General features: G+C 37.5%; 1 non-coding gene across 1 annotated transcript; it reads left to right on the top strand.

The window, feature by feature from the left end:
* Positions 1–3481: 3481 nt before the first annotated feature.
* LOC112774426 (small nucleolar RNA R71) lies at positions 3482–3589 on the top strand. The gene has a single exon (XR_003188918.1). It is a non-coding gene; the product is annotated as a small nucleolar RNA R71 (small nucleolar RNA).
* The last annotated feature ends 4749 nt before the right edge of the window (positions 3590–8338 follow it).

Raw genomic sequence — 8338 nt, 5'->3', positions numbered from 1 at the left:
CTTTGCTAAAGTCCCCAATTAGAGGTGTCCAGGGTTCTTAAGCACACTCTTCTTTTGCTTTGGACCTTGACTTTAACCGCTCAGTCTCAAGTTTTCACTTGACACCTACACGCCACAAGCACATGGTTAGGGACAGCTTGGTTTAGCCGCTTAGACCAGGATTTTATTCCTTTAGGCCCTCCTATCCACTGATGCTCAAAGCCTTGGGGTCCTTTTTAATTGTCCTTGCCTTTTGGTTTTAAGGGTTATTGGCTTTTTGCTCTTGCCTCTTGGTTTTAAGAGCTTTGGCTTTTTCTGCTTGCTTTTTCTTTTTCTTTCTATTTTTTTTCGCCTATATTTTTTTTTTCTGCAAGCTTTGTTCTTTGCTGCTTTTTCTTGCTTCAAGAATCATTTTTATGATTTTTCAGATTATCAAATAACATGTCTCCTAGTCATCATTCTTTCAAGAGCCAGCATATTTAAAATTCTTAAACAACAACTTCAAAAGACATATGCACTGTTCAAGCATTCATTCAGAAAACAAGAAGCATTGTCACCACATCAATATAATTAAGCTAAGTTCAAGGATAAATTCGAAACTCATGTACTTCTTGTTCTTTTGAATTAAAACATTTTTTATTTAAGAGAGGTGATGGATTCATAGGACATTCATAACTTTAAGACATAGTTACTACTACTAATGATCATGTAATGAAGACACAAACACAGATAAGTACATAACATAGAAAATGAAAAACAGAAGAAATAAAAACAAGGAATGAATCCACCTTAGTGATGATGGCGTTTCCTTCTTGAGGAACCAATGATGTCCTTGAGCTCTTCTATGTCTCTTCCTTGTCTTTGTTGCTCCTCCCTCATTGCTTTTTGATCTTCTCTTATTTCATGGAGCATGATGGAGTGCTCTTGATGTTCCACCCTTAATTGTTTCCAATAATTGTGTGGAAGAAAATGTATCCCCTAAGGTATCTCAGGGATCTCTTGATTTGCAGTCAAATGTTCTACCACTGAGCTATAGACCCTTGATGGAAGCTTTTGTCTTCCTTTTCTTCTTTCTAGAGGTTTCTCTGGCCTTAGGTGCCATCAATGGTTATGGAAAAAACAAAAAGCTATGCTTTTACCACACCAAACTTAGAATGTTGCTCGCCCTCGAGCAAAAGAAGAAAGAATAGAAGAATAAGAAGAAGATATGGAGGAGATGGATGGGAGTGTGTATTCGGCCATATGGGTGGGATTGGGTGGGAGAGAGATGTTGAATTTTTGAAGGTAGTGGGTGTATGGAAAAAAAGAAGGGATGATCATGAATGGAAAGAGAGATGATGAGGTAGGTGGGGATCCTGTGGGGTCCACAGATCCTGAGGTGTCAAGGCATTTACATCCCTGCACCAATTTAGGCATGTAAAATGCCCTTGCACACAACTCTGGGCGTTCAGCGCCAGGTTGGTGCCCATTTTGGGCGTTCAACGCCCCTTTGCTGCCATTTCTGGTGTTGAACGCCAGAACCATGCTTGTTCTGGGCGTTCAGCGCCAGGATGCTCCCATTCTGGGCGTTCAGCGCCAGAACTATGCTCTGTTCTGGCGTTTGAACGCCAGACAGATGCTCCTCCAGGGTGTGATTTTTCTTCTGCTGTTTTTGATTCCGTTTTCAATTTTTATATTTATTTTGTGACTCCTCATGATCATGAACCTATAAAGACACATAACTAAGAAAAATATAGTTAGATAAATAAACATTAGGTTGCCTCCCAACAAGCGCTTCTTTAATGTCAATAGCTTGACAGTGGGCTCTCATGGAGCCTCACAGATGTGCAGAGCTTTGTTGAGACTCTCCAACACCAAACTTAGAGTTTGGATATGGGAGTTCAACACCAAACTTAGAGTTTGGTTGTGGCCTCCCAACACCAAACTTGGAGTTTGACTGTGGGGGCTCTGGTTGACTCTGCTTGGAGAGAAGCTTTTTCTGCTTCCTCTCCATGGTTGCAGAGGGAGATCCTTGAGTTTTAAACACAAGGGAGTTCTCATTCCATTGAAGGAATATTTCACCTCTGTCAACATCAATCACAGCTCTTGCTGTGGCCAGGAAAGGTCTTCCTAGGATGATGGATTCATCCTCTTCCTTTCCAGTATCCAAGACTATGAAATCAGCAGGGATGTAAAGGCCTTCAACCTTTACTAACACGTCCTCTACTTGTCCATAAGCCTGTTTTCTTGAGCTGTCTGCCATCTCTAATGAGATTTTAGCAGCTTGTACCCCATAGATTCCCAGTTTCTCTATTACAGAGAGGGGCATGAGGTTTATTCTTGAACCAAGGTCACACAGAGCCTTAAAGATCATGGTGCCTATGGTACAGGGTATTATGAATTTTCCAGGATCCTGTCTCTTCTGAGGCAATGTCAGTTGATCCAGATCACTTAGTTCATTGATGAACAAGGGAGGTTTAACTTCCCAAGTATCAATGCCAAATAATTTGGCATTTAGCTTCATGATTGCACCAAGAAACTTGGCAGTTTGCTCTTCAGTAACATCCTCATTCTCTTCAGAAGAGGAATACTCATCAGAGCTCATGAAGGGCATAAGGAGGTTCAATGGGATCTCTATGGTCTCTAGATGGGCCCCAGAGTCCTTTGGTTCCTCAGAGAGAAGCTCCTTATTGACCACTGGACGTCCCAGGAGGTCTTCCTCCTTGGGATTCACGTCCTCTCCTCTCCTCACAGGTTCGGCCATGATGCTTATGTCAATGGCCTTGCACTCTCCTTTTGGATTCTCTTCTGTATTGCTTGGGAGAGTACTAGGAGGGATTTCAGTGATCCTTTTACTCAGCTGGCCCACTTGTGCTTCCAGATTTCTAATGGAAGACCTTGTTTCATTCATGAAACTTACAGTGGCCTTAGATAGATCAGAGACTAGATTTGCTAAATTAGAAGCATTTTGTTCAGAGTTCTCTGTCTGTTGCTGAGTTGATGATGGAAAAGGCTTGCTATTGCTAAACCTGTTTCTTCCACCATTATTAAAGCCTTGTTGAGGCTTTTGATCCTTCCATGAGAAATTTGGATGATTTCTCCATGATGAGTTATAGGTGTTTCCATAAGGTTCACCTAAATAATTTACCTCTGCTATTGCAGGGTTTTCAGGATCGTAAGCTTCTTCTTCAGAAGATGCCTCTTGAGTACTGTTGGATGCAGCTTGCATTCCATGCAGACTCTGAGAGATCATATTGACTTGCTGAGTCAATATTTTATTCTGAGCCAATATGGCATTCAGAGTATCAACCTCAAGAACTCCCTTCTTCATAGGCGTCCCATTACTCACAGGATTCCTTTCAGAAGTGTACATGAACTGGTTATTAGTGACCATGTCAATGAGTTCTTGAGCTTCTGCAGGCGTTTTCTTTAGGTGAATGGATCCACCTGCAGAAGTATCCAATGACATCTTAGATAACTCAGACAGACCATCATAGAATATATCCAGGATGGTCCATTCTGAAAGCATGTCAGAAGGACACTTTTTGGTCAACTGTTTGTATCTTTCCCAAGCTTCATAGAGAGATTCACCTTCTTTCTGTCTGAAGGTTTGAACATCAGCTCTAAGCTTGCTCAGCTTTTGAGGAGGAAAGTACTTGGCTAAGAAAGCCGTGACCAGCTTATCCCAAGAGTTCAGGCTGTCTTTGGGTTGAGAATCCAACCATAATCTAGCTCTGTCTCTTACAGCAAAAGGGAAAAGCATGAGCCTGTAGACTTCAGGATCTACTCCATTAGTCTTAACAGTATCACATATTTGCAAGAATTCAGTTAAGAACTGAAAAGGATCTTCAGATGGAAGTCCATGAAACTTGCAGTTCTGCTGCATTAGAGAAACTAACTGAGGTTTCAGCTCAAAGTTGTTTGCTCCAATGGCAGGAATGGAGATGCTTCTTCCATGTAAATTGGAATTAGGTGCAGTGAAGTCACCAAGCATCTTCCTTACATTATTATTATTTTCAGCTGCCATCTCCTTCTCCTGTTCAAAATTTTCTGAAAGGTTATCTCTGGATTGTTGTATTTTAGCTTCTCTTAATTTTCTCTTCAGGGTCCTTTCAGGTTCTGGATCTGCTTCCACAAGAATGTTCTTATCCTTGCTCCTGCTCATATGACAAAGAAGAAGGCACAGAAAAATAATAATAATAGAGATCCTTTATTCCACAGTATAGGGATCCCTGTGTGAGTAGAAGAAGAGGGGGAGACAAAGAATGTAATATAATGGAAGAAACACAATTGTGAGGAGGCTAGAGATGTGAGATGAGATGAATGAATAAATAGAATAAGATGGGGGAGGGAAAATTTTCGAAAATATTTTTGAAAAAGAGTTAGTGATTTTTGAAAATAGTTTTTTTTTTTTTTGAAAAATGTTAGTATTTTTTTTCGAAAATTGTTTTTGAAATCAAAAATAAAAATTAAAAATAATTAGTTAATTAAAAATAAATTTTGAAAAAGAGGAAATATATTTTCGAAAATTAGAAAGAGAGAATTAGTTAGGTGGTTTTGAAAAAGTTAAGAAACAAACAAAAAGTTAGTTAGTTAGTTGAAACAATTTTTGAAAACCAATTTTGAAAAGATAAGAAGTTAGGAAGTTAGAAAAGATATTTTGAAAAGATATTTTTGAAAAAGATAAGATAAGAAGATATTTTTGAAAAGATATGATAGAAATTAGTTTTTGAAAAAGATTTGATTTTTAAAATCACAATTAATGACTTGATTCACAAGAAATCACAAGATATGATTCTAGAACTCAAAGTTTGAATCTTTCTTAACAAGCAAGTAACAAACTTGAAATTTTTGAATCAAAACATTAATTGATTAGTTATTTTCGAAAATTTTATATAAAAATAAGAAAAATATTTTTGAAAAATATTTTTGGAATTTTCGGAAATAACTAATAATTTTGAAAAAGATTTGATTTTTTTTTAAAAAGATTTTGAAAAAGATAAGATTTTCAAATTGAAAATTTGATTTGACTCATAAGAAACAACTTGATTTTAAAAATTTTTGAAAAAGTCAATCCAAATTTTCGAATTTGATGAGAGAAAAAGGGAAAGATATATTTTTTTTTTATTTTTGAATTTTTATGATGAGAGAGAAAAACAAGAAAAATAATGCAATGCATGGCAATTTTAGATCAAAACTATGAATGTGTGCAAGAATGCTATGAATGTCAAGATGAACACCAAGAACACCGTGAATATCATGATGAACATCAAGAACATATTTTTGAAAAGATTTTTTAATGCAAAGAAAACATGCAAGACACCAAACTTAGAAATCTTTCATGTTTAGACTCTAATAAATAAAAAATGTACATGTAAAACAAGAAAAGACACAAAACAAGGAAAACATCAAGATCAAACAAGAAGACTGACAAAGAACAACTTGAAGATCATGAAGAACACTATGAATGCATGAAATTTTCAAAAAATGCAAGATGCACATGCAATTGACACCAAACTTATAACATGACTCAAGACTCAAACAAGAAACACAAAATATTTTTGATTTTTATGATTTTCTAATTTTTTTTTTGTATTATTTTTTTTTTTTCGAAAATTATTTGAAAAACAAAAATAAGGATTTCAAAATTTTTAATATGAATTCCAGGAATCTCGCCATGTTAGTCTTAAAGCTCCAATCAAAGGGTCAGGCATGGCTTAATAGCCAGCCAAGCTTTAGCATATAATTACATGGACTGGAGTGATTAGTTGAATACCAATCCCAAAGTAGTTTGGGTATGGCTTTACAGCCAGATAGGCTTCAACATGCTTCATGAAACACTAGAATTCATTCTTAAAAATTCTGAAGAAAAATAATATTTTTGAAAACATTTTTTTTTTCGAAAACAAGTGAGAAAATTTTGAAATATTTTTGAAAAATTTTTGAAAAGAAAACAAAACGAAAAGAAAATTACCTAATCTGAGCAACAAGATGAACCGTCAGTTGTCCAAACTCAAACAATCCCCGGCAACGGCGGCAAAAACTTGGTGCACGAAATTGTGATGTCCAGGCTCAAACAATCCCTGGCAACGTGAGCAACTTGGTGCGCTGATCTCAATACATAATTGTCACAACTTCGATACAACTAACCAGCAAGTGCACTGGGTCGTCCAAGTAATACCTTACGTGAGTAAGGGTCGAATCCCACGGAGATTGTTGGTATGAAGCAAGCTATGGTCACCTTGTAAATCTCAGTCAGGCAGATATAAAGTGATAATGGTGTTTTCGAATATTATATAATAAAATAGGGATAGAGATACTTATGTAAATCATTGGTAGGAATTTCAGATAAGCGAATGGAGATGCTTTTCGTTCCTCTGAACCTCTGCTTTCCTTCTATCTTCATCCAATCAGTCTTACTCCTTTCCATGGCTGGCTTTATGTGATACATCACCACTGTCAACGGCTTTTCGGTCATCTCACGGGAAAATGATCCAATGCCCTGTCACGGCACGGCTAATCGTCTGGAGGCATCACCCTTGCCAATGGCTTCATCTTATCCTCTCAGTGAATAATATGCTCACGCACCCTGTCACGGCACAGCTATTCATCTGTCGGTTCTCGATCATGCCGGAATAGGATTTACTATCCTTTTGCGTCTGTCACTAACGCCCTGCAATCGCGAGTTAGGAGCTCGTCATAGTCATTCAATCATTGAATCCTACTCGGAATACCACAGACAAGGTTTAGACCTTCCGGATTCTCTTGAATGCCGCCATCATTCTAGCTTACGCCACGAAGATTCTGGTTAGGAGATCTAAGAGATATTCATTCTAGCTTAATTCATGTAGAACAGAAGTGTTTGTCAGGCACGCGTTCATAAGGGAGAAGGATGATGAGCGTCACACATAATCATCACCTTCATCATGTTATTGGGTGTGAATGGATATCTTAGAAGCGAAATAAGAAGAATTGAATAGAAAACAGTAGTACTTGCATTAATCTTTGAGGAACAGCAGAGCTCCACACCTTAATATATGGAGTGTAGAAACTCTACCGTTAAAAATACATAACTGAAGGTCCAGGCATGGCCGAGATGGCCAGCCCCCTAAAACGTGATCAAAGGATCATAAGGTAATCCAAAGATGCCTAATACAATAGTAAGAGGTCCTATTTATAATAAACTAGCTACTAGGGTTTACATGAGTAAGTATTTGATGTATAAATCCACTTCTGGGGCCCACTTGGTGTGTGTTTGGGCTGAGCTTAAGTGTTGCACGTGTAGAGGCCATTTGTGGAGTTGAACGCCAGTTTTTGTGCCAGTTTGGGCGTTCAACTCTGGTTTTGGATCCTTTTCTGCCGCTGGACGCCAGATTTGGCTAGAGAGCTGGCGTTGAACGCCAGTTTACATCATCAATTCTTGGCCAAAGTATGGAGTATTATATATTGCTGGAAAGCCCTGGATGTCTACTTTCCAACGCAATTGGAAGCGTGCCATTTCGAGTTCTGTAGCTCCAGAAAATTCACTTTGAGTGCAGGGAGGTCAGAATCCAACAGCATCAGCAGTCCTTTTTCAACCTCTGAATCTGATTTCTGCTCAAGTCCCTCAATTTCAGCCAGAAAATACCTGAAATCACAGAAAAACACACAAACTCATAGTAAAGTCCAGAAATGTGAATTTAACACAAAATCTATTAAAAACATCCCTAAAAGTAACTAGATCCTACTAAAAACATACTAAAAATAATGTCAAAAAGCGTATAAATTATCCGCTCATCACTTCACCACAAGCATTTACTAGGATTTCTCACTCTTTTGAGCTTTGTTTTGTGCTTCCTTTCATCCTAGTAGTTGATGCTCAGAGCCTTGGTTCTATGGATAGTCAAGAAACACCCTTTAGCCTCTACTTGTCATACCTTTCAAGCCTAGTTGCTTTTCATGACTCATTTTCTTTTTAGTTCATTCAAGGTTCTACACTTAATTCCTTATCTCTTAGTTTTTTGAATGGTCTCTCCTGGTCTTAGTCTCTTTTACTCTTATTTTTGTAACAACTCACAACAACTCTTATGGAGACAAACTATTCTTTTATTGATGTTGATGAACTTGAAATAACATTGCATTTTCTTTCTTGTAATTCAAAGGACTCATAGAAGACTTCAGAACATATGAAAACTAAGCATTAAACATAAACTATCCTAACATTGTAAATTATTATCAAACAAAAATTTAAACATAAAGAGAACTAAACAGAATTTAAAAAATTTAAGAGTGTCAACCATGGAACTCAACAACCTTGAGCAGCTTCAGTTCATTGGCCCTTTTCCTTTGTCTTTCTTTTTGGAAGGGGAGGAGTCATCACTATCCTTCTTGGAGGATTCTT

The sequence above is a fragment of the Arachis hypogaea genome, chromosome 18 (assembly GCF_003086295.3).
Source record: "Arachis hypogaea cultivar Tifrunner chromosome 18, arahy.Tifrunner.gnm2.J5K5, whole genome shotgun sequence".
Classification (NCBI taxonomy): Eukaryota; Viridiplantae; Streptophyta; class Magnoliopsida; order Fabales; family Fabaceae; genus Arachis; species Arachis hypogaea.
The sequence above is the reverse complement of the archived record's forward strand: the minus strand, read 5'-3'. Positions and strand labels throughout refer to the sequence as shown.